Genomic DNA, 27768 nt, shown 5'->3' with positions numbered 1-27768 from the left:
TGGCTGGGCCACAGAACCAAGGCTTCCTTCACACAGAGATTAGTTTGGTGAAAAGAACAGGTCTGTTGGCATGATTTTGCATCTGAGACAACTGAGGATACAGAAGAAGCATGCACCTGGAGATGAGGTCACATTATCCTCATTACTTGTTCTCTAGATTACCTCACAGCTTTTAACCCAAAGCAGCGGAAGGCTGGTTTTCCTTTCCCCCAGCTCATTTTAGGTGTTTCTGGGGGACTGGATGGCTGTGTCTTGTTATTTTTTTTTTTTCAAATGGAAGAATGAAGCAGATTGAGTCTGAGGCTCAGAGGTACAAGTTTCTAGGGCCCACCTCACTGAGCTGATAATGATTTTATTCATTACTTCCCTGACATTTTGTAAAAAGTCTTGGGAACTGAATCTTAAGCTCTAATTAGTGCATTTAATATTGGACAAGCTTTCTTTAGGGTATTATTAAGTAATTCTGGGATAATGCTTAGTTTTGGAATGAAGATATCCATTTATCTCCCATCCACGTTTAATAAATGACAGTCACATTCCTAGAAAGGTGCACTCCAAACAACATTCACTTTTGCAAGTTGAGGATTTCAAAAACTCATTAAATCATTTTAGAGACAAAGAAGACAAACAGAAAAAAACTGGCTATAAACACAAAACCACCAGTACAAGTCAGCAAGAGCCACAAAGACAGGTAGCATGAAAATACTTCATCAATTGCTATATTCTTAAATAGCATTAATTCTCTGTTAATTTCTCTTGGAAAAAACAATTCTAATAACCCTCCATGCAAGGCCTTCTGAAACAGACTACAGTAAATTAACATTTGCTGATTATATGAAAGGTGAACAGAGACAGCAAGCTGAGCAAAGAGGAAGAACTACGTGATCCACACCCATAACCGTGGAAGGACTCTTAAAATACACAGGCAGTAATTCAATGTTACACCCGTAGTTAAGACGGAAAAGGAAACAGAAACATTAAAATGAAAGACAAGTAAAAGCTATCCTCACATTAAACCAGTTTCAAAAGTATGGGTGTCTTTTTTTTTTTTTTTTACAGTGGGTCTAAAATAGGGTAAGATTCAAGCAGCACCTGTTTTGGGCAGAGTTTCTAAATAATCTACCTATTTTAGGAATTCATATAATAGACTGAAACCATCAAATACTGGCTAAACACTGTTCTAAAAGAACTTGACACTTTGTCAAGTTTATATAAATAAGCTAAAAATTTATTTTTATAGACTATAATAGGTAGTCAACATAAGTCTTTTTCTTTTACAAAAATAGAGCATATTTCTTCAACCTGCTCTCTCCCCCCAAGAGAGAAACTGAAGCAATCAGCATGAAACTGGCAGCAATCAGCACCTATATAAGAAAGTGAAAAGGAAATAATCATTTTTTACTTGCATAGAAAAGAAATCCACAGAAGAAAGCAACATATTTTTGGTATCTTACTTCTGATCTTTTAGTTTGTTTGCTTTTAAGAGAAGCCTTTTACAGGTCTATTACTCCAATGTGCAAACTCCTATAATTTAGGTACTAAAAAGACAAAATAATTAGAGTCAAGTTTTTCACTGAAAAATGTCCCATTAAGGGCAAAAAAAAGGAAAATAAAAAGTGGGAAGTTAAAACACCTCATTAAAGAAACAAAGTTATTTATTCGTCCTACAGATGCAGCTTGCTAAACAGGTATAAAGGAATATTTAAGTATAGAAGCTGAAAAGTCATGCCCTAAAATTCTGCAATGCCTCTCGTCACTTCAATAGGTTGAAAACAACTACAATTCATGCTACCCCTTATAGGCAATGGGGAGGATGAATAGACTGTGTTAACAAGAATGTCCAGGAGAGTCAGAAAATGCACTGTATTCTCTACTTTCTCAGCAAGAAGACAGGCAGAGTGCAATTCAGAGCACCTAACCCAGGCAGGAGCTATGTTGCTAACTTAGATTCTGTCAGGAATCACTTCTATAAAGGCAATTGCTTCCCTCTACAACCACAGAGAGGATGAAGTCTGCTGGTGTTAATATGCCCCAATCAGGCCTACCATGAAATAAAAAATTCTGCAGAAGATCTACAGAAATGCTGCAGTGGATTAAGTCAAATAGCTATCCAGTAGAAGCAGAGCTCAAAATAGAACATAGATGGGAAGAATCTCTGATGAGATTTTGTACAAGATAATATAAGAAACTGAGGAAATGTCAGAGCAGGAGAATGAAGACTCTCAGCAAGGCAAAGATCAATGTTACCATCAACAGGACACACACCAACCTGAGAGCAGTTCCTAGCATATGGTGTTGAAAGGAGAGAAGTCAGTAGCACTGTGGCAGCTCACTAATCAGCCAAACTGGTTCAGAGAGCAGGAAATGGAGAAGTGATGACAAAAGTGCACAGCAAGTCATCTTAGGGGAAAATGTGTCAGGGCGGGAAAAACAGCACAGTTAACTCTGATGGAGAAAGATGCAAAGAGGTGGATTCAGGACAGGAGGAACTCAGGCAAAGACAGGCACACATTTCCTCAGGCAAGAGTGAGCTGACTGATTGACAGGCTGCTCAGAATAAAGAGAGATGCTTGGGGAAGCTGTGACAGTAAAGGAGAGAGAGGAGACAAAAGGACCTGGGAAGAGATCATCAGAAAAGCTTCACGGAAATCTGATTTGGCATCAAAAACAATGTTTGCTAACTCTCTGTGGAAAAAGAACCAAACTTTTTCAGGTCTGTCTCTTGTTTTGAATTTAGGTAGAAGTTAACTATATGAATTTAGGCTGTAGTTAACCATGCTCCTTGACAGCATCAAGGCTTCTTCCACTGACACAGCTGTATAGAAGCTGTAGAGAGCTCCTCACCATGAAGAGCTCTATAGGTTTCAGTCTGGAAAAAGGTCCAATTACAATTTCTGATGAACATAACACTCCCTGAAAGTTTGGGTCTGACTGTCAGTAAACCAAGTGAGACACTAAACCAATAAAACTTCATTTAGGCAGAGGCTTCAAAAGTAACTCCCTTCCTTGTTCAAGGGGACTAACCATTTACCATGAGGTAAAAACTTCTTACACCAAAGCTGTGTGACTTCACATGAAGTATTTAAGGTCTGCTTAGCCTCTTTAATGCAATAAGGGCAATAATACTGAATAAAGGGAAAGAAATACCATGCAAGTTTGCAGTGCTTCAATCAGAAACTCCTGGCTGGGCATTAAGCAATCCTCAAAGGTTTGGCTCCTGAAGCTGCAATATGGAGTTATGCAAGTCCCCCAGGATTTCTGAGCATGCTGGAGCACAGTTACATAACCCACATGACAGGCTGAGTTTGGATGCTGTTTTGGACCACCCATCCCTGAAACTCCTGGCCTTTTGGCTTATGACAGAAATACTCCTTTAATGTCAGCACAGCTTTCTCCAAGTGTTGCTTTGCAGATTGGCACTAGTGCTATTTTTCAGAATTGTGTGGTACCAACAAAAAAGCCAACAAGAAGCAAAATATCAGTAACTCTAGAAGAACTGCTGTGCAGAGCCTCCACATGATATTCTACTGCGTGGGCTTCAGGCCTGAAACGGCACTGTGGCAGGTGTGGCCTCTAATACTGCAGAAGCCACATAGAAAAAGGAAAAAAAATTACTGCAAGTTAAACCTTTCTATGATATTCTGTTATCAACACCCTGAAATCTATAACAAAGCCACCTGTAGCAGTTACCTTTTATTGTCCTCCTTAAGTCCACACGCTGGTTTTTGTACTTTGAGCAGCTAGTTAGTACAGGGTCTTCCTGAAGAGCTGGATGTCAAATACAGGAGGGAAGGGTAACTATGAGGATTGCTTTTTTACCTCTTGGAAGTTGTGGGGGCTGCTCATCCTTTTTCCTCCAAAAACTGCTCTCATCAGTTTTCATCACTATCTCTGCTACTCATCAGTTTTCTCTAAGTACAAAGAACACTGAAGGAAGGTGTTTAAAAGGTAGATACATAGCAATACAGGCAGCACTGTGATGCTCCAGTCTTAGCCTAGTTTCTAGAAACTAAAGCCATTAACAGCTCAACTACAGGAAAAACCTGGCTTAAATGCAGCATGGTGGAGAATAACAGCACCAGCAGAATGAAATACTGTCTTTAGCTCACATAACACTCAACATACCCCAATTTGTGTACCAAAGCAGACCAACCCTAGTTTTTCAAAACAGCATAAAATTAATCTCAGCAAGACATGGGGGATAGCATCCTTAATATTCAATTTGGGAGAGCAACTAAGAGCAGCATGTCTTCAAACTAATCTCTAAACTGTTATCAAGGCCCAGAGTGCTCCTACTATCATCTGCAAGCCTAAAAATGAGACAATTCAAGAAATTACTGTTAGTCCTTTTTCTCTTTCCTCAGTCTTTAAAAACAAACAAAATCATTTTTCATATAAGTAATTAGGCCAGTAGGTCTTATTTTAGACAGAGATTACTCAGCTAACATCCAAAAATTTTCCATCTCCTGGGTATTTTTTATCCCACTGCCTGTTTGAACAAACACAATATAATCTATTTTTGCACCATGGGTGCTAAAGGATGAGACTTGTACACTTGGGGCTAATTAAAGGTAATGTCAACACTTATGCACACATGCTCCATAATCAAGCACTTACCTTTCTTTGCAGGTGAAAACATGAAATTAGTCAGCTAGTTTTTGTAGTAATTATGCTCTATTTCCTCAAGTCTATCTGCTTTGTCACCCTTCGAATTATTAAAACAGTGCTGCCACAAAATCATTCAGAGTGAATTATCTGCTTGAAAAATATCCCTACAGACAGGTGTAATTTTTAAAGTAGGAACAATTTTCTCCTGGCATTCTTTTAAGCAACATAAAATTTGTAGCTCTTTAATTGTTGTATCTAAACAACATAAAAGAAGTAACTCTTGTATTTATGAGAAATCTTTTAATATATTTCTTTAAAAAATGTCACTTAGAACATGAAGCTACATAGGTAATAAAACTTGAGTCTCTTTAGGATAAGTTCAGCAAATACTTTAAGAGGACAGTACAGAGGTACAGGCCTACCCATCTTACTGCACTTACTCATCCACATCTGGCTCAATGCTGCATGGAGACTGAAAATCAAACCAAGGAAAGGCATGTTTTGCAAAGAAAATTAGGGCAAAAAACACCTTAGGATGAAAATACTGCAAGAAGCATAAGGTAGACAAGATAAACCCTCAGTTATTATGTTGCTCCAAGGCTGGGGCAGAGTCAGAAGTTTTAAAGCACCTATGGATGTATATAGTGTATCAGGAATTATAAACTCTGTGATATTCAATGTTTTCCTCAAATTCCCAATTGCTAACGTTGCAAAACTAGGCAAAAGTCTCAGATCTGACTCTTAAAATTAAGTGACCATCACTGCAAATTACTACTCTTGTGTTTTTTAGCAGAGGGAGCTTTGAAGACCTGAACAACCAAAGTTCAAGTGCAAGAACACTATTACAAGGACTTCCACCTCAGGGTTATTTGAAACCTCATCAATGTTTACAGCTAGCTTGAATAATGAGTTTTGATCACTGGCAAGGTGGCTGCACCCGATTACAGTCGCTTGGACTGGAATACTGCAGGTTCAAGTAGCAAAAAGAAAAATGCATGTCGGCACAAAAGACAAAAAAAAAGTAAGCTGGTTCCCTCCAGATGGACAGTATTTTTCTCTCAAAAGAACAGCATCAATGTGAGACTTTCCTCTAAAAAGACAAAGGCATCTTCTGTTCATTGCTACATTACAGGGTACTCTCTACTCAATGAAGCCTGCCCTATGCCTCTGTAGCCATACATCCACAAGCAAAGCAGCAAAGCCACTTCCCCTTCTCCCTCTAGTAACACCTTTCAATTTGTATTTAAAAATGCTCAAGGACAAAGTAGTTTTGCCTATGGTTATAGGTAATTTCTTTAACAGAAATTATTTAAAACACCAACTCCAGTCAGATAACTAACTTCCTGCTCTGCAAGTAACTTCACCAATGCCAGTGCAACTTACTCAGCACAAGAAAGACACCAAGGCTCCACTTCAAGCTGTTTTCAATATGTAGGACTGGGTGACAAACAGGAAGAAGTCAGTTTCCCAAGGCGTGAGTTTGGTGCCTCTGAGCACAGGAAGAGCAGAAAGCCAGCACGTTATCAGTCATGAGTGTCTCAGATGTCTTGTGCAAACCTGTCCCCTTTAGAACTGAAACTGCTGGGAAGCACTTATCAATAACTATATGTAACTCTGAATTGCTTCACTTTACGTATTGTTAAAGTAATCCATCTGGAGTGAAAAAAAAATTCAGGGAATCTGTGGGGACATAGGCACATCCAAAGGAGAGATCAGCAAAACCTAACACATCTGTGATCTAATTTCTGGGGGTTTTTCATAGGTATAAGCAGAAGTGACAGCAAAACACCTACTCTAAAATGTAAACTACTTTAGAAACCCTTCTTAGTAACTTCTTCCTTGTTTCATGCTTAATACAGAAAACCACTTTAAGTATTCTAGTGACACAATTAAAAGCACTAAGAAAACTGAAGTATTAAACTTTGCAAGACCTCAGGTTCCTCTGACTAAATCTCAAATTGCAATCCCCAAGTCCCAAATGAAATCTGTTGGTGCTTTAGACCTCATCTTGCCTCTGGCTCACAACTGTTATCCCCATAACCCTTCAGCAGAATGAACTAATAGATATGCAATTTTTCACCTCTTTGTTACACTGTTATATTCTAACATGCCTACCTGTAGAGGCCCCAGCAAGTCAGTTGAACCTAGACTGGTGTTAGTTACACCAGTAAAAATAATCTGAGCCAGCCCTTCGCTCCCATCCTACTTGCAACAGCAGGCTCATGTCTCTCAGTGTGCAGACAACTGGGCTGAAGCCCAGACAAATATAAGTGCACTTACAAAAGCCTTGACAAAAACACTAGTGCTGATGCAAACAAGCACATCCTGTTTCAGCTCATTTCCAACAGTTACCTAGAAAACTCTTAACTTTGCTTAAAGTATGTTTAATTACATTAATTAGTCAGTTCCAAAGGTTTGCAAAGTAGAAAGGAGACAGCAGTTAAAGCTGTGCTTTTCTGTTCCTCAAAGAAGCAACAGACAGACACCTGAACTCACACCTGTAAAAGGTAAACCTTTCATGATTTGTTGATGAACCAGAATATCACACCATTCATTTAAAAGGAATTACTTTTTTCATCTAAAACTATTAGATACTATTAGAGCTAAGTAGTATTTCTGTTTTCTGTATATTGCTTACTACCTTTCCTCATGTCAGCTTGTCCTATTTCTCCTGCTACAAAAATGTACAGATACTTTTTTCTTTCCATGATTCTATGGTCTATGTCCAGTCTGTATGACTTCCACAGAAATAAAGGTTTGATCCAACACCCACTGATGTCAGAGGAAGAGACAAGTCAGACCATAAAGAGAGGAAAATAGCCAGAATGTAAAAGGTCTGTTCTGACCAGTTTAGTGTCTGGCTTTCACAGTTTTTAATGACACCAAGTGCCAAGAACAAAGACTTCCTCAGCTGGAGTCCTGGCAGGTATCATAAGCAAAGATGATGGGTTTGTGTATTCTTCATTCTCAGTGTACTTATCATCATGCACTCCATTTGCACACTGCAATCTATTTATTCTCCTGCAACAGAACAGAGCTTGAAATTATTTTTTTTTAAGGTAAAAAGACCCCCCAAACCTCAGAAAAATATCACATCTTTTCATCCTATCTTCCATTACCTACAAAAGTTTCTGTTGACCATAGTTACCTGAATACACACCCTCTACAGCCAAATTTAAGAGTTCCTGTGTATATGGAACTGACATGCATATGTAAGTTTGTAAATTTGCAGATATTTCTCACCTACAGATATGTAGACAAACACCTTTTTCTAAGCTAAAAACCATCTACAGATGTCTCACTTATCTCTCTGTGCCCATAGCCAAAAAAACCCAACAACTCTATGTTCAAATAATTTTATCTTTAAAATCTGTCATTAGGTCAAATTGAAAGAGGAAAGTGGCCAATATGTCAAAAAGAAAAAAACCCACATAATATTTTCATTGGCCTTTTCGTTGTTTTTGGAGAGCTCCTGAATAACCCACTATGTAAGAGACAGCTACCAATGGTATTCTATTTCTCTGAAATTAAAAGACAATTTCAAGGGTAACAACAACTCTGTCCAGCAAAATAATTTACCATCACGAGTTGTTTCTCTTTTTAGACTTTGTTTTTCTTGAGCAGTGAGTAAGCACTGATTTTAATTTCTCAAGCATTAAGAAAATTCTTCATCTCAATTCCTACACTCACCCTGCCTGGGAAAGAACACATACTTTTTTCCAAAACAACATCATTATTGATTGCACTGTAACAATCAACAACTGCATTACACTTCACATCTCTCTGGGTTCTGTCCAGAGCCGCTCACCCCTTCTAGCAGCAATTCCTTGGACAAAACCAATGACAACAAAGGAAAGCAAAGCCTGCAGATCCTAGACCAGGTAGTGACTTCTACCAAAACATAAGCAAAACCACCCCAAAACCCAAAAAGCTATTTGTGAAGTTTCTGCTTGTACTGTTTCTTGGGATATTCTAAAAGGACTGGAACTCTCAGCAGTCAACAGCCACATTTAGCTTTCTATGCCACCCTCCTGTGAGTTGTGGTGCATTTTTCCCCCACGATGCAAGTAGCCATAAATAGATGTGGGAATCCAAAAATATGAAATTAGTTTTGTGGGATCTGTTTTCTTTACTTAAAAAGGGATTATGGTTGAAAGAAAGAAAGAAAAAGTCACATCATACAGTGCAATACATTTAATTACATTTAGAACTGTCTAGGGAAAAGAAAGATCTGAGCAAATTCGCCATCTGAAATGAAACCCAGAGTTCTACAGCACACCAAAATTAAAACACACAGAAATACAGAACTTTCCCAAAGTCAAAGCACAGGATGTATGTTTACTTTATGCAGCAGCAATCATTGTACACAACAGACATTACTGTCATGTCTGATTAGTAGATATCACAGCATGGCAGTCCAGATCCCAGCTACAAAGTACTATGGGGAACAAAATCCACGAGAAGTTTCTTCTCCTACATGTCCAAAAATATAAGAATGGCTCTACCTAAGCTACACCACAGCAGTTCCCTTGTTGCCCTGCCCTGGCCCATTTGTGTTGGTAAAAACTATCTTTTGCAATCACATCTAGATAACCACTGCTAATGACTCACAGAAGCACATTAGTAAAGTGGGATTTATGCCATCTTTTTTTTCAGTCAAGACTAATTAAAATGATTTGGCAGTACTGCAAACACAATTCAGCATCTCTGGCACTGTTTAGAAAACTGTGATCACAGCTTCACATGTCTTAAGACAGGTGGTCATCTGCAAAATTTCATGCTGATGCATCCAAAGAACAGATATCCAGCCAGCCATTTGAACTATGGGTAAAAAGGATGGATGGGAAAAGAAGATAAGATCCAACAGGGTATGATTAAGCAAAAACCCTGTTTCTGAGAGGATAAAATTCCAGCATTAAAAATAGACACTGTGTAATGCCATCTCAAGCCTTGCCTTTTACATTAACAACAAATTAAAAACTAAGACTTCAACAAAAATACAGACGACAACTGATTTTTGATACCAAATACCTTCTTACAATTATAATTATCGTATAAAAATAATTATTTAAATATACTATCAAACTGCAACAGTGTTTCTCCCCCACCCTCCTCTCTCCTTTTAACTTTGCCTGAAATCAGTTCTCCAATGACAGCAGCAAATCCACTTTGCTTCAGGCATTCTTCTGGCACCAAGAAATGGAAGCAGGGTATCAAGTTAATTAGGAGCATGATATTAAAAGCAGTGTTATCAGCAAATGGAAGGTGCAGACAGCAGCAGATTTTCTGTGACTCTTTATGAGAGAACTTGTCTCCACTTCCATCGGAAAGTCAACATCCAGTGCTCTGAATATGGAAATTCAGTTAAAGCCTGGAGGTCAAACAGCAAGAGATTTCAGATTCAAGCAGTTATAAGAGAGAAGTTCCAGCTCTAACAGGTAGACTACTGCTGCTACATGGGGCTATGCCTTCATCTGTCAGATTTTCACATAGTTGTTAGCAAATCCTTTCCAGAGGAGTAATAGGCCAGTCAGCCCGACAGTGCAAACAAATGACAGCATCTTATTTCCAAAGCCGTCCAATTTGTTGCATGTCCATCTCATCACCCACCATCATGTTTTCTAGTAAAAATCATCATGGGGACATCACAGAGCTCCCACTCCAGCTTAATGCCTCTCCTGTTCAGAAAGGAGACTGCTTCCCTACTACTCATCTTTCCTCATTTACTCATTATGTCTGTCATTTCAAGGATTTCCACACTGATCATTACTGCCAGGAACACCCCTCTTGAGCCTAAACTCTGCCTTCATTACCACCCCTGTTAGCACCCAATGCTGAGTGTTGCAGAGGAATTCAGTATCTGACAAATGCAATGTCATACACACTCATCAGTACCAAAATATCACTTGCAAGCATGAATACCACAGGAGGTCTCTGGGAAGGGACTTTTTTTAGCATTTCAACCACACAGACGCAGAGTAACAGGTCTAAACAGCATATGGTAGAGTTTCTTTGTGTAAAAATCAGATAGAAAAGAGCAGGATGTGCCTGAAAGGTAACATGGAAAATGGCTTTAGCTGGGCTGCCAGAAAAAGACAAGAGCTATCAACTGTGCTGGTATTTTGGTAAAAATAAGAACATTCTATATACACATAGAGGTGCAGCTCCTTTTTCTCCCAGGAAACTTCACTAAATCTTATTGAAGTATATTCAAAGGAATTCCCAAAAACATGTAAAACAACCCAACAAAACTAAGCAATGTAGGAAGGAAACATGTAGCTTTATCTTAATTTTCAACCTATCCACCCATTACCTTATTCACAGTGCCAGCTCTCAGCTATGTTCAATACATCTTTTAGGAGAAAACCAGGTCTACACCCAGATTATTTCCAGCCACACACAAGACAACAGGAGAGCACAAATATATCCTGCACCATTCTATCATTCCTCCACTCTTGTCAGCAAACAATAATTTCAGATAAATGCAAGACTCTATTAGAAAGTACCGCCACTAAACAAAGCAAACTAAAAAAAAAAAGAAAAAAAAAGCTTTTCTCTAAGTTACCCACCTGCCCACTGCATTTGAACACTGTTAACCAAACCCTTCCTACACCATCTTGTAAAAGGGTACAACAGCTGTTCAAAGACAAACAGGAAAGCAGGTGATGGGATGGGGAAGGGGACTGACTGACTGACTGACTTCCATTCGCCACCTTGGGAAGGCTTAGCGTTTGGGGAGGTCAGCAAGCAGCTCTTTAGAGACAGAGGCTGACTACAACCACCTCTCATGCTGCCCAGCCTCCAGGAGGATAGAATGTTTATTTCCTGTGGGATGTTACTCAATTTTGGTTCAGTAGGAAACAAAAAACTCTTTATATCCCATATGCCATGGGACTCAGAGCTACCTGACAGGAAGGATTACAAGCCAACATTTTAGTAATGCATCAAACTCCCAGCTTCAAGACAAACTTCCAGCCACAAGTGTTTCACCCTGACAAATAGCCTAACAAAGCACCTTGTCAGAAGCAAAAAGCTGTTCATTTAGACCAAAAGAGTAGAAAGTGGTATGTATCTTGCAGTTGATGGAAGCAGCAAAGATGAGATCCAGAATGCAGAGTTACTGACAATATAACAAACCATTTTCTTGATGTCAATGTCTCACTGAAGACATAGTCAACTATCAACCATAGCTTTATTTTTTAGTCATCTTTCTTCCTCTCTGGAAATTAATTACATTTGCATACTTCCTTCTACCCACAGGGTAGCCATTAAAGAAGTTTTCATATTAGTAATCACTGTCACTAAAATCAAAGTAGCTGAGAATATTTTTGGATAACCATGTAAACTGAAATATTATTTTTATATGCATCAGCTAAAATTAATGGTTTTCTTTGATTTAGGTATCTATAGTAGTCAGCATAGGAACCTCACGCTTCACTTCTAAGTTTTCTTTCTTCATTTTGTGCTTTAGTGTGCTGGTTTTGAAAGTAGAACAAATTCTTATAATTTAAAAATTCTACACAGCCTCTGTACTGGACCTTCTAATTTGCACAGTACCTTGAAGTACTGAAATAAAGCATTATTTCAGTATTTTTAAAATTTATTGTGCAGAGAGCTGCTTCTCCTTTCATTTTCTTTCTGAGAAATGCAATTCTCCCAACTTCTAAACCTCTGTGTACTTTCACTTTCTGACTGCTAATTCTGTTAATTCCTAGTACCGAAATTCTCTTAGAGTTCATAGTTCCCTTTCCTTTATTTTTCTTTTTTTAATGTTTTTTAGAGGGTTGTTTTGGTGATTTTTTTTTTTTTTGCTTTTTCAAGTCTTCCTTCTTGCAGCTCTTTATGTTCTCCTGATCTTCAATCACAATACTAGAGTGTCTTCCATTATCTCCTTCCCAGCAATATTATCAAAATGACAAATTATATTTTCCCTATATTATCCATAAACTAACATCAAGGTCTTTTAAAGTCTGTGAGCCTAGAACTCATATATAATCCTGCCAAACTTTCACAGGCAGACCATGCCCCTCAACTTGTGCTCTGCAAGTACCCCTTCTGTTCAGGCATGTATCTCTTGCCACCTTCACAGCTTCCCTGTTTCCACTGATCCAAATTCTAGTCTAATCCTAATGTGGAATCGTAACTGTAGCAATGACCAAAAGGGTCATTGAAAAAAAACAATCCCCTTTTCCTTCTACTTATAAAGTAACACTTTTATTTGCTTTTTTTTACTCCCAAGCTCTTGCAACATTTTAGGTAAACTGAAGCTCTCCTCCTTCCAGAGCCATATAATGTTATCCTCCCTAGAGGAATGTATCAAGGGCTCTCTAACCAGAATGCTAAACAACAAACAAACAAACAAGGGTAAGAAAATAGATGGATTTTTAGCACTTCTTGGTTCCTCCAATCCTCAGATCTCACAGTTTAAATTATACCGGCTGCTCACAAGCTCCAATTTATAAATCTCAGCAGCAGGTCTCAGATGGGTAGTACCAGACCAAGGGGAGCACAGCACTGCCACAACACTGCTCCCTCCACACCATTCTCCTTGGCACCACCCATGTGCTGGGAACCTTAGCTTCAGCAAAAGGCTGCATTTACTGCTCCACTTAGGGGTAGGGTTACCCTTAGGGTTATGGTTGAGAAAACCACAAAGCCTACAGCTCTAGGAACAGTGGAATTACAAAAGGCATGCCAAGTGGAGCTCTCCATTAAAAATAGGAAAATAGCATGCTATGTGTCACCTGAAATTCTGCAGTTCTTGAAACTCCTCTTGGCTGACTGTATTTTGCTGTGTTTTCTTTTTATAGAGTATACAATCTTCTGGTCATAAAGGATTGCTTGCTTCCAGCTTGAAAGCCTCTTGGGAACACAGAACTCTAACCTGCCATTCATATATTAAGTACAGAACATTTCAAAACACCATGACACAACAATAACAAAGTGAGAACCTGAGATAGAATTAACAAGGCCTTTTTCCATATCTATCTCTAGATCAAGAGAAGCTCTAAATCCATAGCTCATGCTGGATGTCTGTGTCTCTAGCACTGCTACCACAGCCACTAGTATTTCTAGCAGAAATACAGTTCTTACTGATGCTTCCTGGAAAGGGTAATTTCACTAAAATATACACTAGGTCAAACTAACAGGAACACGTATTCTTGGGTAATCTGCTCTTGCCAAAAGAAACATATTGTAGAAAAGATTCAATCAAAGCATATGTAGTTTTCTCAAGTCTTACAAACTTTGTAAGATGAAGTGTGTCTATTACTAGAAATAAAACACTCTAAGTAATGCTGACAACTTAGATGGCAGCAACCATACATTTTGGGTTATTGGTCAACAAATGTTTCCTCATGGTTGTTTGAGAAAAGGTACACTGCTTGGGAAGAGAAAGGGTTTTGCTAGACATCAAAGCAAAGGTGCACTTCAACATTTCCACTACTCTTACCTAAAGCGGAAAAGAAGGAAAATCTCTGTTTACAGTGAAAGCAGTTCCTCCTTAACACAAGATTTCCCCTATTTTTCTAATGGCCAAGTCACTTAAATGCCATCACTAGTCCCAGACTATTTTAAAAACCTCCTATATACAAGTGCATGTCAAACATTTCACTGCCATGCCACTGAACAACAGCTGGGATACACAGGCTCCCATGAAGTGAATAAACAGTTTGTAAAGCACTTTCTAATTGTTCAGCACAAGAGGAGCAATCAGAAGGTGGGACCAGTAGCATCTATGCCTGTAACTAGGCCTGCTCAATACCACTTCTTAAAAGACTATTCTTTTCACTTGCTTACATTTTTCCAAAGTGTGTGCCCAGAAATTTTTCATGCTGAGTGTTTGTCTCAGACTGGTTTTTAAAGAACAATCAGCAGTTTCAGCTCAAACAGTTCAGCTGCTACCAAGAATAAGGTCTAAAGAAAAAACATTTTGCATAATATGAAAAGAAAGCAAAAAGAACCAACTTTAAGTATTTCCTTTCTATTGTAATCCTTTAAAAAGTCACAGTAAACACAGATCCAGTAGAGGTTAATTCACAACTAAAATCTCCAAAGATGCCAAAAGAATGAGTACTTTTGATTTCCACAGGTATCATAGCTGCACATGCAGTGCCTTAGAGGCACCCCAAGAGGTTCAGAAGACAGTTCCTTATAATAATCATTGAACATTTGGCTAAATATTGAACTTGGCCAACAGAACCTGTATTTCTACAACAAGCCTTCAGGGATAAGAAAGAAATACCAAATTCAAAAACACAGGTAAAAATGGCCAAACCAAAGGAGCAAAAAAGTAATTGAAGAGCAATACTGACAAGTTGTCAGAAGACCAGGACTGATGTTTGGAGCCAGAAATAAAGTCAGAAACAACTTGGCTGAGAGGAATCTTTGCAGTATAGAGATGGGAAATTGCCAAAGATGGGCAGACCAAAGAGATGGGACAAGTAGCATATGGAGGAAAGCCAAAGGGAGCAGTCTGAACTAGTGCAAGGAGGCTGGGAACCATCTCAGAATGGGAGAGATACTGGACACATATTTCAAGGGAGAACCAGCCACCTTCTGCAGAAAGAATAAAGAACTAACTAGCCTGGGTGTCCAACTCAAACACCCACGATTCAACATTGGAAGTATACAGCCTTTTACATAATATAGGCAGTAATAGATGGGAGGGCTTAGATGTTCTATGAAACTGAAACCAGATCTTAAATCAGGCACACAAAATCTGAGAAATATTGTACTGACCAATGGCAAAAGGAAAATTTTCAGACTTGCCTTGCACCACACAGAAACTCTGAGGAGTGGTAGGGTGGTGTCACCGGCTTCTGGAAGGATGCAGTTCCCAATTAAATAAACAATTTTGTCCTCCTCTTCCTTTAATCTCCTGCTTTGATGGCTGCACAACTTCCAATTTCTGCAACAAATAAAGCTGTTACACTCACTGATAGTCACAGTGAGTTCATTCCCATCAGAAGAGTTCATCCCCAGATTAGACCCCTCCTGTGCACTAAACACAACAAGAGAAAAGTAGATCATCTAACTAAAGATTTAGCATCATTGGAATCCACAAGGCTAAACTGTGGCTACATAGATTGCTCTTTTAAGACAGGTCTTTTGACAGCAGTGTGGGTCATTTGCAGTTTAAAATGCTCTATTCATGCCTCTGAACTGTCACGTTTATATGGAGCAGCATTGCTTTCCATTATGGCAGGGAACCAGTTCCAAACACCTCCCAGTTTCAGAAATAATGATGGGTGGTCCACCCACACTTTGGGAGTAGAAGTTATGATCATTGCAAAACCTCGAGGACTGTGTTCATCCATGTTCACAGAAATATGTGATTGGACAACAAAGCAAGTTTGTGAGCCCACAGGGAGTTAAGTGTCACAGGCCAAAAGCTTCCAGCTTCTAGCTGCGACACCATCTTTTAAACATACATATATTAAGAATATACATAAGGCTTTTCTACTGAAATTATCACCTACTGGTATAATATTAATTGTTGCTGTAACTGTCTGTGTGATACCATACAATTTTGAACTTTAAAAAGTGACCCATAAAACCTGTAAGCCATGAGATAATTCTCTTGTGCAGATAATGTCCATTCTCAAAAATGGAAATGCTGAGAAATGCTCTACAGACTTCTGGACTTGGACAGGAAAACTTATGTCAGATTTTACATTTTATGTGTAGCATCTTCTACAAGACAACATGTGAGAACCCTTTTCAGAAGAAATTATGAAATGTACAGTAAGTTTTAACATTTACAGAACTGTTATCAGAATTAACAGTGCACTAGCACTTAGCACTTTCTGGTAATAAAATAACAGAAAAATGGCACTAAGAACTCTGCAAGTAGCTCTGGTGACTGAACATATTACCACACTGCTGCTCAAGTTTACAGCCTCCCAAGCAAAGTCAATGGACCAGATCTAGTGAACACTCTTCAGAAATGTCAAGCCAACACTTTAAATCAAGCCACTGAACTTTGCACTAAAGTTGCTGAAGCATAGGGACACATTTTGTTCCACCTGCCCTGCTGTGGGAGGCAGTAGTTTCCAGACTAATGAATGCAAAAAGTAGCTACAGGATCGAAAGAATTGTTACTGGCAAGACAAAATGTAGGTGGGTAAGGGGGAAAAATAAAAAAATGTAAATCTTTAGACAGTTTTAGAGATCAGTAGCTATTCTATTCAGAGCAACACAAACTCCACCCCTACTCCCCAGGCTGGTTTTTAAAAGAACATTGTGAAAAATTACAGGCTTAGCAAACTAGGAAAAATTATTCTCTTAACACTGGTCATCACAAAGAAAGTGTAGAGAAAGAGCTGGAAAAAGAACAGAAGAAACTCCAAGCAGGCCAAGCATTTTTAAAATACCTGATACAAAGCCATTTCATTCTGAAGTCTTATTATAACTCTTAAAGACTGGACAATCATTTAAAAATTCTTCTTTAAGTCTGAATCCAAGCTTCAGACTGCCAAGGGTTAAGACTTGAACCAAACACAAACAGGAATTATAGAAAGATACAATGCCTAACCTCAGCAGTAAACCCAGTACTGCATTTCAACACAATAGATTTAACAACAGAGAATGAGTGGAAGAACAAATTCTCATCAAATCTCTGTGTCTCCACTCCTAGCTGTAATTTCTACCTTAGAGACTTGTTCTACTCATGGCAAGGAGAAAATCCAGGTATCATATGCTTTCTAATCACATTTCATTTTGATGGAAGAAAGTTACAGAAAACCCAGTGATAGAACAGGGTAGAGCCAGGTAAAACAGCTTTTCAAGCACAGAATTAATCTGGGCTGCTTAGGCCTTGTATAAAAGGTGGGAACTGAGCATGTGCAGAGGCATTCACAGGAATTGGTTATAGTTGCAGGATTCTGCACAGTTTGGGGTAAACATTGCAGTACAGGTACCTTAACTATAAACTGCCCCAAGAGATTGAAGTGTGCTGTTTCCAAAGATTTGAAACATCTGTACATACATGCTTCCTATAAGTAGTCATACTGTGGGAAGAATCATTATTCTTCTAAAATTTTAGATGCATGGTAACACATATTATTTTGTTAAGGAAGATTAAAATACCCGTGCTTGTGAGAGCTGATGGCCCCAATAGCTCTAAAACACCTTACCTAGCAATGGGAGTTAGGTTAGCAGCACACAAACCTTGTAGCAGGCCTCTGTCTGCAGGTTCTCACTCAGAGTGACATAGCCCCACTTGCTTTCCATATGCTCAGATTCAGGATGCATTTGCCAGGAAAGCCCAGCCATAAAGCCCAGCCCCTGCTGTTGCATCCCCCCCAAGCACACCCCAGCTAGAGCTACAGGTTTGGAATACTTCCAGATTTTTTTCAGAAATTACAGCTCCAAAGTGCTCCACTGGAAAATGCTACAAAACCTTGATGAGAAACATACTGGATGAATTTTTCCTATCTCTATCTGTCCTCCTTCCTGTACTGTCTTATCCTCTACACTCATTTCCCTTCACATCCCTCCTCTATATCCCCACTCCTTTTCTCCTATGCTATTCCCTTTCACCTCACTTGGTTACCTCCTTCACAAGGAGCTAATCTGCTCTGTCTGCAGCAAACTGGAAGAACACAGCTGTATTTAGAGAGAAGCAACTCACACACAACAGGCTTCTCTGTCAGCACACCACAGCAGCAGATGCACAAACAAGATGCAGGCATTTGTGAGATGTACAAGAACATTGAAGGGCACAAGTGGCCCAGGTCTAAATGTAACAGCTCAAGAATGCCAATGTTTTTTTGAAAACATTCTGCTGGTTTCATACAAGGTCTTAGCAGTATCTCACTGCTGTACATAATGAGTACTTTCAGTGAATACTGACGCACATATACAAACCTCTGTTGCAGAGAAATCCTTGGTCACATTCTACAAGCTGGACAGAAAGTCTCCCTCACCTAACGTCAAGATCTCAACTTGCCTGGAAATTCAGGGGAAAACTACGTTACTCTCCCATATACCATCAAGATGTTTTTACCTAAGATAGGATGTACCTTGGTACTTCAATTTCCCAGATCACTATTTATTGCATATTTGGTAAAATCATCATAAATTCAAGAATTTCACACTCAAGGAAGTCCAGAAACAGCCCTCTAGCTGAGTGAATATGCTTTAGTGAAAGCTTCAAATGCTGTTTTCAGGAAGTGTTAACATATTTCTGTAGTACTGGCACCTGCCTTTCCTCCGTGAGAGACCGAAGTAGCTGGACTGATGTGCTGACAGAAGCACAATGTCCACCTGTGTTGGCTCAGGCAATGTCATTACTTTATGGTACAGGGAAAAGAGAGCAGTAATTGCCAGGAAAGCCTGGAGTGTTTGCCTTATCTCCTGGATACCTCCTTACCGTGTACAACACAAACCACAAAGACTATGACCCTACCACTCCCCTGTGCAGTCAAGACACATGCCCTCCTCTCAGTCATGCCCTGAATTTACAATGTTCCTGTCATTTTCTGTACTTCAATTGGTTTGCTCCTCTTTGTCAGCCTGCTTTGTCTTGATTGTGGCATGGTTTTGCCTCACATGCCACCAGCCTGTGGTGACACTTCCCACAGCAAGCAAAGCACTGCAGAGAACAGAACACGGGAAGCAAAGGAAGGAATGCATCGGTAGCAGGAGGTGCCTGTGAAGCAGAAAAGGGAAGTGCCTCCTTCTATCTGAGAGTCAGAAGAATCAACTTCATCTGTAGGAAAGAGCTTATTGTATCAGATAAAGCAGCAATAGGTGTGATTTAAATACTTTTGAGGCTACGCCTATCTGCCTGACAGATGTGCATGAAGTAGAAACACCCTAAAGCTTTCTTCTTCCGAGGTCAACAACATTTTCCAACAATGTTTCTGCAAAGGATGTCTGTTTGAGATTTAGGTAGATAATCCAACAATGGAGAGGAAATTCAGTTTATCAGACAAGAAACAGGAAGGGAAGTAGCAAGCAGAAGCAAAGAACGTGTAAGACAGAGCTCTGAGCTGTGCTGCCTCTATTATTTGATCTCCCATCTCTCTTCAAATACAACAGGTAGAGGTTTCAAACTTCATGTCCAAGCAAGGCAATTGCTCTTCCTATCCAGTCAAGAAATGGGGTTTTTTCCAACAGAGATATCTACAAAGGGGGTCCTAAAGGTATTATATTCTAACAATGCATCTTACACACTAGCAATTTGGCAATTAAAATTTGCTGTAGCAGAGCACAGCCCAGAAGCCTAAATTAAATCTTTACAAGGAAACAAGAACCGAAAGGGGATCCTTGGCCTTCTCATTTTCCTTCCTAATTCTAGTAAAATAATACAGAGGCTAAGGAACCAGAACATATAGGAAACAAAGCAGTCATTTCTCCTAGCAGTCAGTTCACAGGGAGAACATCCATTTAATACAGCACCTGTACAGTCAGACTGGACTTGAACAGGTCTAAGAGATGATCAATGACATCCAACCCTCAATATATCTGAGATCTTAAGACTGAAAATTCTGCTACCTGAGAAGGGGTACAGCCTTCAGTCTCAACTGACAGCAAATTAGAGAGATGTAAAATAAGCAAGTTTCTGCAGAGGTGTCATCATTGTCTTCAGTACGGGAGCCCAACACCTTCTGAAGATCACATGGCTCTTTTGCCACACTTTGGCAGGGTTCTTTGTTTCTCCATGGCTCCCTGCAAGCTACCACCCACTACAGATTAAGTTAAAATTAGCTTATTAAAAATAAATTACATCAGAAGCAAATGTATCTAGCAAAATACATACAGCCTGGATACAGATACTTGAAAACAGCCCTGAAATCATGATTTGCTATCAACTCAGTACTGCAGCAGGGAACAGTGAGTAAAAGAGGTCACATCCACCTCAAAGTTTGAAAGTGCCAGAACTTCTAAATTTAAGAACACTAAATGTCAAGTTCCTGCCAAAAATACATACGCACCCCCCGCCATTTGCTCCCACCTAACATTTGCATAAGAGAGTCAGAGATACTGGTGAAAATATTGGCCAGATATTGCATTCTCTGAGTTCCTAGAAGCAAGGCGGTCCACTGAATTACGATCTTCAGAAGCAGGAAGAAAAACTTAATAAGCTTTTAATTAAGAGCTTTTGTGAAAAGCATTAACAAACAGTAGTTCTGCAGTGGGAAACTGCAAAGTAATCTTGTTTTCAGCACAACAGGGTTTTCTAGAGTTTGAGGGCAGAGACAAAGATGAGTCTCTGCCTCTATTGCTTAAGAAGTAACCCAGCAAGACCCTCCCAGCTGGGTCTCTACTGCCAGCCTAGATAAGCTCAACAGCAGAGGCTTCTGCAGAAGAGTGATACCGGCCTGCAGATGGAGAGCTTCTGTCAACACCGTGCTGGACCACGCAGGCAAAATCCCCTCTAATGTCTCTGCAGTCCAAAGTGGGCTCTGATCAGCATATATTGACTTTACTCATGGTATGAGGGGAATCTATGCCACTGGGCTAAAGCTTCAAGCTCATTCTTAGCGCTGTTCCGCCAAACCCACAGAAGACGAATGATGGTGCATCAGTACTGCAAAGGCATTTCTACCGCACTTCACAACCATATTCCAGCTCAATAAACAGGCAAAAATCTGAAATATGCACCAAACTAAACACACAATCTGCTTCCTTTTAAGGAAGGAATAGGAACATAGGAAAGGAATCGTGAAGCCTGGCCCGTAATAAATTAGGGGAGGTTAAACATCATCCCTGTGCTCGCTGTCTCGCTCCCCGTTCCCCCCGGAGGCGGCGGCTGTTTACGCGCTGTCCCTTCCACACACGCCGTTTCCGCGCACCGCCGCAGCCCGGTACGGCTCGGGACGAGCCACAGCAAGGGCCGAGCGCGCACGGACAGAGCCGGCAGCGCTGCCGGTGACAGCGCCGGCGACCGAACCGGGCGGGCAGGGCCTCCCCAAGATGGGGGCTCGGCCGTGCCCGCCCGGCGCGGAGCCGCCTCCCGCCGCAGCCGCGCGACCCCGCCGCTCTCGGCGCCCGCCCTGTGCCTTCTCCCGCTGCCCCCGCTCCGCGGCCGGGGCCCATCGCTCACCTCCGCAGCCACGGCTGGCCGGGCACCGCCCCGCGGCAGCCACCGGCCCCGCGCCCCCAGCGGCTCCGGCGCCCGCCCGCTCTGACGGCGCCGGGAGCGGTGGCCCCGCCCCGGCCCTGGCCCGGCCCCCTGCGGCCTCAGCCGGGCCGGCATCGCCTGCCCGTCCGCCAGCGCTGGAACGGGAGCGCTTCGGGCTGCCCCCGCCGGCTCCGGAGGATCCAAAAATATAGAAACCAGGATTCTCTTGTATCTTCATCTGCAGTTAAGCACCGGAGGTAGAAGAAATTTTTCCTAATGTCCAAACTAAATTTCCCCATGCCCAGCTTATCACTACGTCCTTTTGTCCTGTCGCTTTGCCTGAGGGTAGAGGCGGACCCCCACCCAGCTACAGCCTCTTTTCAGGTGGCTGTAGAGAACACTGAGGTCCCCCCTGAGTCCCCTTTTCTCCAGGCTAAACAGCCCCAGCTCCCTCAGCCGCTCCTCACAGGACTTGTGCTCCACACCCTTCACCAGCTCCATTGCCCTTCTCTGGACGTGCTCCAGCACCTCACTGCTTTTCTTGAATTGAGGGGCCCAAAACCGGACACAGCACTCAAGGTGTGACCTCACCTGTGTGGAGTACAAGGGAAGAATTACTTCCCTTGTCTTGCTGCTCATGCTGGTACATTTTAGCATGTTTCCTCCATCCATCCATCCATCCATCCATCCATCCATCCATCCATCCATCCATCCATCCATCCATCCATCCATCCATCCATCCATCCATCCATCCATCCATCCATCCATCCCTCCCTCCCTCCCTCCCTCCATCCATCCCTCATTCTCCACAACTGAAGTTGTTGGATAGCTGTGTCATGGTTTGAGAGGAAGTAAGTTTTCTGGGATATGAAGTGGTCAGGCCAATAGGCATTCAGATTTGAATATTGGCACCTGGTTTGGCCACTGGGGACATTGGATACGCCTCTGAGAACACAGGGGTTTAAAAGCAGAGCACGCCCGGGGGACGATCTCTTGGGTTCCAGCAAGGGAAGCAGGTCAGACCAACCCCGGCCCGGCCGCTGCTGGCTGGGCAGGGGAGAGGAAGCCATGCGGCTGGGTGAGGGGTGAGGTAGGCCGGGGCTTGGACAGAGATGGGAGGTGAAGAGGCCCTGAGGATGGAAGGGTGGGAGAAGCACCAGGAGGCATCAGGCAGCCGCCCTCCAGGAGAGAGTACAGCCTGTGCTTGTGACTGTGTTACCTTGAAACTTGATAACATGTGCCAGCAGCACGGCTGAGAAGGAGAAGGGGGTGGGGGTGCAGCGAGAAGGTGTCCGGCCACTGTGGGAGATTCGGGCTGGCGGAGCCCGAGCTTTTAACCCTGTTTTGGACAATGAAAACTTTGCAGAACATTAATCTTTCCTAGAAGAGAGATAGAGATGAAGTGGAAGAAGGAAATGTGCAAGCGTGAAGGTCTGGGCAAGTGGAAGATGTCAGAAGAGTAGAGAAGAATCTTACGTGGGAAGAGATGATGGAGTGGCCTTAACTGGACTCTTCATGTATAGCCATGGACAGAACCATGTTCTTTGTGATACAGAGACTGCATCCAGGGAGAGGCAATGGCTCAGAGCTAAGAGGGTTCAGTGTTGGCACCCCTCGGCCCCGGGGGTGAAATTTGGGGGGGGAACAGGTGTCCCAAAGGTGAGACTGTGCTCTTTTTGGAACAGGACAAAGCATCCTTAAAAGGACGACCCTAGAAGCAGCTCTGGTCCATGTTCAGTGGTGAGAGCACTGGATATGGAAGGAAGAGGTCACGATGGCAGATGTTCTCTGGGTGGTGCCACAAGTGACATGGAAACACACGAGGTTTCAACGCATTTCCTGGGGAAGCCTATGGCACAAGAAGGACTCCTCTCCTCTTGATGAACTGAGAATTGATTGTCTGAAGGGTGGTGATGGACCGAGAGTTGGTGATTTGAGGAATGGATATATTGGAAATTTGGTGGGGGGAGGAGGAAATGTTTTTGGAAGGTTTTCATTTCCCCTGTGTGTTTCTTTTTCCTTAGAGTTGTAGTTTAGTTAATAAAGTTTCCTTTTCTTCATTTCTAAGTGGGGGCCTGCTTTGCTTATTCCTGGTCATATCTCACAGCAGAAACCAGGGAGAGTGTATTCTCATGGGGGCATTGGCATTGTGCCAGAGTCAAACCAAACTCACATGCGTGTGATGAAATTGCTGTGTAGCTGGAGGCTGGGTTCCATTTCTTAACCAATTTCTGTACCCCACTATTATCAATGAGGGATTTATAGCACTCAGGCAACATTAAGAGTCATTTGAAAGAATGTAGGAAGAGGTCAAAGTCCAGCTCTGGCTCATTCTGTTATTTTTACATGGTGCACAAAAGCCAAGGAGAGCACGGGTTACTAACAAGTTACCTTTTGGGAACTCCCACGAGGGAGGTGAGGGGAAAAGACTCTGAAGTGGGGAATCAGTGAGACACAGACACACTTGCCTGGATGCCTCCAGCCAACTGGGCATGACCTGCAGAGGACTGCTGCCAAGAACCAGCTGAGTCAGTCCCAACACTGCTCTAGTGTAAGAATTTTCATTTGCCTGTTGCAGTTCCCTCATGCTGGAAGCTGCCAGCTGAAGTCCCCAGTATAATCTGAACTGGTATAGAGAAGCCAGGAGAAGCAGATTGAATTTTTCATTTTTCTTTCTGCATGTCATTGGTGAAATTCCATGAAGGACTCCCTGCCTCAAAATCACACAGAATTTATAGAGAGGAGGTGTTTTCAATGCATAGTCAAACATGCATAATTTTTCACATTTACCTTTGGCCATCATTTTGCATAAAGCTAATGAACCCTGCCACATTTTTTTAACAAAGAGACAGAAAATAAGAGTTCTTCTGCATACCATGCAAACTTAAAGCTATCCTCGCATAAAAATATTAAATATACTTGGCGAGAACAAGCTGGAAATCAAGTAGATCTTGTCACTAGCACCTTTCAAATTAAATACAGATCCTGACAGAAAAAAAAATCAGAGTTTATTTGCAGCTGATGACATTATTAATCATCACCAACCAAAGTACTACCTTTGTAAACAGCAGACTTGGACAGCTCCCCACCAAGGACTCTGGAAGAACGATGTTTACTATTGATATTCATTTAGTATTAGGGAATCAAAACAGCACTAAAACCCAAGGGACCAGAAGGGCCTTATGTTGCACCAGTATTGGAGGATCTGGAGAATCACTGTGTTATTTGTGGGCAGAGAAGTCTGAATTACCCAGGGCAAAATACAAGAAAACCCAGCAGGGTAGGAATGGGTATGCTAGAGAGGTTTTTCCATTTACCTAATTTTTTTCTAAGATTACATTTTCCTAATCTATATGTAATAAAACCTCACAAACAGAGGGGAATTGTATTTCAGTAGAGTATCTAGAGAGCTGCTCTGGGACCATTACCAGCTTTAAGATTATTTCACATTTTCTTCAAAGGTGTGTACAAATGTATAAATTCACTGCCAATTGTATTTGTGGACAAACCAACACCTGACACTGAGGAACAAAAGAACTGGGCCATCACATAGAAGTTCTGGAACAGATGATAAAGCATGCTGTTCAAAACTTCTATTATTCTTCAATGGCCACATCTCAGGTTATACACCCAGGAAAAGAACAAAAAGCTACACCCTCGGAAAACAAGCCATACACTGGGAAAACATCAGAGTGAAAAACTACTGACTCTGAAAAAGGCATCAGGGTCGTAAGGGACAGGGAATTGAACACAGGATCTCAACACAGTGTGTTAAGTGATAAAATGTGACACTCACCTTGGAAGCACAATCAATAGTGTAAAAAGAAAGCAGGGGTTTTACCTGTACAGAGATCAATGAAAAAATCAGTAACAGAGGTTTATCTCCTTCCTAAAAGAAGATTGCAAATTTCCCCCCGGTGATGGGACTAAGGAAGGCAGGTATAAAACTACTCACAAGTTTAGGAACTCAATCCATGCATTTCATTGCATCTTTTTCATTTTCATTTTTTAACTTTCAAATGCATTCCAGCAGGAAAACATAAGACACTACTAACCTCTTCGGAGAGCCATCTCCTCTTCTCCCAGAAGTGAAAATTGAAGTCAAATTCTAATCACAACACAGACATGCTCTTTCTACAGAGGGATTACTGGCTATTGAAATATTCTATCAAGAGAAAATATAATCAGATTTTATGCCATTTTCAAGAGCTGATGTCTTTCTCTGGCATAAAAAGCTTCACAGAAGGTCAGACTAGAAGAAAGTGTCTCTTACTTTAATTACTAATATAAAGCAGGAAGGGACCTGAATGTCCAGTCTCAGCTGATAAAGGGCTTTATGGAGTTTTTGGCCATAAATTGAGCAATACAAATTTTTACATATCCAATAATCAATCCCCTCAATGCACTATTTACTCTCATCTTCCTCATCATGCCAACAATCCAACAACCTGTAACAGATTTCTTCCCACTCAGAATCCCAGAAATCATCCTTCTATGACCTTTAGCGAGGTAGAGCTGCTACAGAACCAAAAGCTTGAGAAAATAGCTAATAAATATTAGACCTTTGTGACCTCAGAAAGACTTCAAAACTTTCCCCACCAAAAAAGCCTCAAATGTTTCCGTCACAAATTGACTAGAAAAAGCTCATATTCCTCTTCCTTTGAGTGATAATGAAAGACAACACAGTACAATTCTACAGTAGCACAATTTATCATTAGAACTTATGAATTATGAGCCAATTTCTGCTTTGCTATTTTTCCATGGCTCCTTTTAAAGTAATAGCAATATTGCAGATTTTTAAAATCTTGTTCTAGGTCACAGAGATTTACTTGTATCATTTCCTCCATTACTAAAAAATCTTTATGGAAATTATTCTGTTGTTTCACTGCAGCCCATGAGTACCGACAGACCAGCCAAAAAAGAATATTGCATATGAAAGCCTCCATCAGGACACATCAACCTCAGCTTGACATAAAAATATATTTCCAATGTTCAGCTACTAAAATACATCATTACTTGAAATATATCACCTTCTACTGACCTAATTAAGCAACTGTTAAAATGCTAACCATGTTGCTTCTTCCATTTTTAATGGACATCATAAATGAACTTTCAGTAAAATAAACCATGGTCCACTTCAAGAAGCTGCTCTCTATGTTTACAGAATTTTCTTCCTACAGACTGTCAACCAAGTAATTGTGAAGTGTGTGACTTACAGAAATAACCAGTTAATGATTTTCTGAACATATCTGCAATAAAACCATGCCAGAGACAGAAAATTCAGCAGGCAGATTTGGAAAAAGAAAAATGAGAAAGGATCCTAAAGTTTCTGGTTATTATTCTGTCAACTACAACTTATGACTGGAATTAAGCTGTTGTGCTCTTCAGCTTTAGACAAGACATATATTTACAATAAATACACCTATTCTAAATGACCATATATCAAGGCAGCGTAAAATTAATCATATTAACAAAGCTGCTACAGTTCTGTATTTGTAAATTTTCTAACCACAGGCTTGAACAACAGATATCACTTACCACCTACATTCTGTGGCTGCATTTTTAGATGATGACTTCATTTAATGCTGCTGTTATGAGTAGAAGGTGTCAATCTAGTTTGTTCCAGGTTTTCACTGAAAACATATAATTTTAAATGTTTTCTTTGAAAAGAAGCATCTCCTCCAACCTGCTACTCTCCAGAAACTTGAAGAAGTGAAGAGAGACTAGACAACCAATTCCTTATGCCACCCAGTGAATAATGAAGCCCTTTATAATACAAATGCACCCAGTCTGGGTGCAGAAAATATTTCAAAAGTGAGGGTTTTATAAAGATACTTTGTCTTCCCTTCTGAGAGGCACATCTTAAATACGAAATGTGTGATACTTTTTAAACACCAACCCTTTTCTCTCACTTTTCAAGGTATGTACACATGTGCCTTCGTTAAACAGACTCATATGCTTATCACTCTGCACTGACTTGAAACAACAATTAACAACCTAAAGAATTTTCAGAGTAAATGACCACAGCCTATTTTTTATCATCATAAACATATGAGCAGTTCTGCAATATGTGCTTACAACTCTGTAAA

The 27768-nt window shown here is 40.8% G+C and overlaps 1 protein-coding gene across 6 annotated transcripts in view; it reads right to left on the bottom strand.

The window, feature by feature from the left end:
- INPP4A (inositol polyphosphate-4-phosphatase type I A) overlaps positions 1–21736 on the bottom strand; it is a 110335-nt gene extending 88599 nt beyond the window's left edge. For 5 of the 6 annotated variants that reach the window (XM_030952513.1, XM_030952939.1, XM_030953011.1 and 2 more), the window contains exon 1: positions 21662–21730. The gene's annotated coding sequence lies outside the window, so the exon portion shown is untranslated. Of the gene's footprint in view, positions 1–21661 lie in introns of all 6 variants that reach the window. The other variant, XM_030952598.1, reaches the window with a different exon arrangement.
- Positions 21737–27768: the final 6032 nt, after the last annotated feature.

This window comes from Camarhynchus parvulus, chromosome 1 (assembly GCF_901933205.1).
Source record: "Camarhynchus parvulus chromosome 1, STF_HiC, whole genome shotgun sequence".
Taxonomy (NCBI): domain Eukaryota; kingdom Metazoa; phylum Chordata; class Aves; order Passeriformes; family Thraupidae; genus Camarhynchus; species Camarhynchus parvulus.
Note: the sequence above shows the minus strand (reverse complement) of the source record. Positions and strands in the feature narration are given on the sequence as shown.